Source organism: Engraulis encrasicolus, unplaced genomic scaffold (assembly GCF_034702125.1).
Source record: "Engraulis encrasicolus isolate BLACKSEA-1 unplaced genomic scaffold, IST_EnEncr_1.0 scaffold_92_np1212, whole genome shotgun sequence".
Lineage (NCBI taxonomy): Eukaryota > Metazoa > Chordata > Actinopteri > Clupeiformes > Engraulidae > Engraulis > Engraulis encrasicolus.
Window position 1 is genome coordinate 45,001 of NW_026946280.1, and position 5,000 is coordinate 50,000.

The window sequence follows — 5,000 nt, forward strand, 5'->3', positions numbered from 1 at the left end:
CTTGATACAAATCTTGTACTCGTGTGTGTGTGTGTGTGTGTGTGTGTGTGTGTGTGTTGTGTGTGTGTGTGTGTGTGTGTGTGTGGTGTGTGTGTGTGTGTGTGTGTGTGTGTGTGTGTGTGTGTGTGTGTGTGTGTGTGTGTGTGTGTGTGTGTGTGTGTGTGTCAGTCATAAGACCACTACAGCAGTGAGAACTGCTCATTACCAACTGTACACATCCCTTCCCCCAGTGCAGGTGAGTGTCTTCTGGGACTCACCACTGCCACCTGGTGTTCAGGGTAGAGAATGTCACATAACCAGTATACTGCACTACAGAGGCGAAGTGCAGCAGCCACACAAACACTCAAACTGAGGATAATGTCCATGATGAGATGTGCTGTGTGTTATTACACATTAATGAAGGGTGTATTGTATGATATAGTTAGGTTTCAAACATCAGCACAATAATGACTACTCTTGAACAGGGTTTTACATGTTGTTGTTGTTGTTGTTGTTGTTGTTGTTGTTGTTGTTGTTGTTGTTGTTATACATTAATGCACGATAGACAACAGAGGCAGAGCCCTCTTTCATCAATCAAATTACATGTGTCTGCAGCACAGGCTACAGAGTGTTCCAATTGTGGTAAGGACATGGGTGTAATTTTAGGTGTGGGTGGTGGGGACATGTCCTTACCATGCACTTTTGAGGTAAACCTAGCTTGTCACTACCACATATTTCATAAATGTAAAAATAGCATACCTGGATAATTTGCCTTCTTAATGTCCACACCACTTTCCATGCAACACTTCTGGTATGGGGAGCCCTTGGTCTAGTGCAGCAGTCGGTTCTCAGCGTGTGGTCCAGGGACGACTGGTGGTCCATGAGATCTTGACTTTTTCTATCTCAATAAACTATAAAATATACATTTATAGCGAGTGTATACTGTATATATACTGTACATACTATTACTTTAATCTGGGTAACAGGGCCATGTTCCACTAGCAGGCTATATTTACAACATACAAGTCTACAATCTAACACAGGGCTGTCAAACTCCCATTGGAATGTCTGGGCAACTGGGAAGGCAGGGACAAGATGCTGATACGCACATGCACACACGCACGCACGCACGCACACACACACACACACACACACACACACACACACACACACACACACACACACACACACACACACACACACACACACACTGCAGTACACACACCACCACCATATCCACATCCAGTCTTGTCACAATCACATTGCATCATATTGCATTGACTCATCTCATGGTGGATGTTAGCGGGTATATCAGAAGCATTGATATTCAATGGCAAGCAAAAAAGGCAAATTCGTTCTCAATTATTTGAAATCCAAAACCCCAAGACACCTGTAGCACCTTTGTAATGGGCTAGAGATAAACTTCTTTTTTTGGACATTCTCAGTCTTTATTTCTCACCAAGTCTGGGGCCATATTAAACCATCCAGCGGGCCACATCCGGCCCCCAGGCCTAATGTTTGACACCCCTGGTCTAACCATATCTGAACCTGTTCTTCCTCTGCAGCCCTGGTCTAACCATATTAACTTGTTCTTTCTCTACAAACAACAAAACAGACTTTAATTCATATAAAAGATCCATCTATATCGGAATTTGCAGCGCTTCAAACTCATGTAGTAGTGTGAATGAGCCGGTCAATTCAGTTGACAAGGGGTGCTAAAAAAGCATCTTGAGACAAACTGGCCCTACAGTGAACAACTGTAATTCCAATAACAGAATACTGAACTACAGTGAACTACTGTAATGCCAATAACAGAATACTGAACTACAGTGAACTACTGTAATGCCAATAACAGAATACTGAACTACAGTGAACTACTGTAATGCCAATAACAGAAAGAATACTGAACTACAGTGAACTACTGTAATGCCAATACTGTAAGAGAACACTGAACCACATGCACCAATCAGATCAGAAAATATCTTTATGAATGTGTCAATTATATTAATTACAGTCCAACTTTGAACACAACACAAAGACATCTTAGCTAAATCTTGTAAAAGTTAAATGTCTTAGTTAGTTTGTGCCCTAACGTTAGCCTACTGTTTGCCTGCCAAATTGTGCATAAAAGGTGCACTGTGTAGGATGGTGGCCAGAGTAGGTATTGCAACTATGCTGCTCATTGAAACTGTGCTGCCTATTGCCAAATTTGATCTTTTCATGAATATTTAATACATAATAAACCAACATTTACTAGTATGACCAAAGTACAGTTCACACAGGTCTGTGACCTGAATGGTGACCAGAGTGGCCCCATTGAAGACACAGTATGCAGAGCTAATCTGCGCAACACAAAGACATCTTAGCTAAATCTTGTAAAAGTTAAATGTCTTAGTTAGTTTGTGCCCTAACGTTAGCCTACTGTTTGCCTGCCAAATTGTGCATAAATGCCCCAGCTGTGGCTCAGATGGTAGGGCACTGCACTGTTACACCGGGGACCCGGGTTCGATTCCGGCCCGAGGTCATTTCCAGATCCTCCCCCATCTCTCTCTCCCACTCGTTTCCTGTCCAGCTCTTCACTGCACCCAAGCCCCTAAATAAATATTTAAAGGTGCACTGTGTAGGATGGTGGCCAGAGTAGGTATTGCAACTATGCTGCTCATTGAAACCGTGCTGCCTATTGCCAAATTTGATATTTTCATGAATATTTACTAAATAATAAACCAACATTTACTGGTATGACCAAAGTACAGTTCACACAGGTCTGTGACCTGAATGGTGACCAGAGTGGCCCCATTGAAGACACAGTATGCAGAGCTAATCTGCGCAGCGCACATAGGCCTACAGTACTTTACTGTATGTGCTATGCTACTGTTTCTCAACGGGGGCTCTACAGCGCCCCAACTAGTATTGGGGAGCCCCTGGGGGGTGTTAAGAAGGATACAGCTAAGAAGGGGGCGGAGCTTAGATGCCATTGGGCGGCGGTAGGATTGCCTGTGCGTGTGCTGGCCTCGCCTCCATCTCCGCGCACATGAACCTTCTATGTGAACGAGCCGTTCTGCTTCCTATAGGAATCCCATATTGCATCATATTGCATTGAATCATCTCATGGTGGATGTTAGCGGGTATATCAGAAGCATTGATATTCAATGGCAAGTAAAAAAGGCAAATTTGTTCTCAATTTCAAATTCAATTTCAACACACCTGCAGCACCTCTGTAATGGGCCAGAGATTTACTTCTTTTTTTTGACATTCTTAATCTTTTATTTTCTGCAATTCTGGGGGTCGTATTAAACCATCCAGTGGGCCATATCTGACCCCCCAGGCCTCATGTTTGACACCCCTGGTCTAACCACATCCTTACTTGTTCTTCCTCTGCAACCAATAAAACAGACTTTAATTCATATATAAAGAGCCATCTGCATCTGACTTTGCAGCGCCTCAAACTAGTAGTGTGAGTGAGCCGGTCAATTCAGTTGACAGGGGCTGCCTGAAAAAGCATTTTGGGACAAAGTGGCCCTCGCCCTGAAAAAGAATTCCGGAACAAAGTGGCCCTACAGTGAACTACTGTAATGTCAATAACAGAATACTGAACTACAGTGAACTACTGTAATGCCAATAACAGAATACTGAACTACAGTGAACTACTGTAATGTCAATAACAGAATACTGAACTACAGTGAACTACTGTAATGCCAATAACAGAATACTGAACCACATGTACCAATCAGATCAGAAAATATGTTTATTATTGTTTCAATTGTATTTACAGTCCATGTTTAAGCACAACACAAAGACATCTTACAACACTGTATTGTTACACAACCACACTGAAACCCATCTGAGAATGCATAGTCACAGCAGTTATAGTATATAAAATACATCTGATTTATAAAAATGTAATTATAAATGCACTGATCTGTATTACTGAGGAATGCAAAATGATTTTATTTATATTTTCAACATATGGGCTGCCTGCTTCACACAGGTCTGGATGGTGACAGGAATAGGGACTGTCACAGTGGCCCAGTTTAAGATGCCACATGCAGAGTAGATCTGTATAATAATGTCCATGATGGGACATACACTGTGGGATTACACATTAATGAATGGTGCGTTGTATGATATACAGTAGTTAAGCTTTAAAGATCACAACAATGATTATTTTTGAATGGGGTTTTGCTTCTCTTTGAACTATTTTAATGCCAATAACAGAATACTGAACTACACGAGCCAATCAGACCAGTAGAACATGTTTAATGTGTCAATGATATTTACAGTCCATATGTAAACACAACACAAAGACATCTTACAACACTGTATGGTTACACAACAACACTGAAACTCATCTGAGAATGCATAGTCACAGCAGTAATAGTATTTAAAGAATACATCTGATTTATAACTAATGTAATGATACATGCTATGATGTTCATAGCTGAAGAATACAATGATGTAAAGGAGAAATATACAGTAGGGACACACACACACACACACACGCACACACACACACACACACACACACACACACACACACACACACACACACACACACACACACACACACACACACACACACACACACACACACACACACACACACACACACATAAACATTAAGTAGTCACTGTAATCTCACCTCCACCATCTCCACATCCACTCCTGTCACATTCTGCAGCTGAAGGCCAAACTGTTTCTTGTGGTTGTGGTACCCAAGTGGTGGAACAGTCTCCCAGAGGCAGCAAGACTAAGCACATCTCTTGCAGCCTTCAAGAACAACTAAAGACATTCCTCTTTCGAGAGAATCTACTAGACTAATGCTTGAACTGGCCTTGCCCCAGGGCAGACTCCTGACATGATGTTTAGTTTAGTTTAGTTTGTGAGTGTGTGTTTGTACTTGTTATTTCCTCTTTATAAAAAACAAAAAAAACAAAAAAAAAAACAACCCCTCTTTGCAACTGCACTTGTTGTTCTGTATATCTCCTGTGCACTTTGAATTTGCTTGCGATGTTGGCTTGATT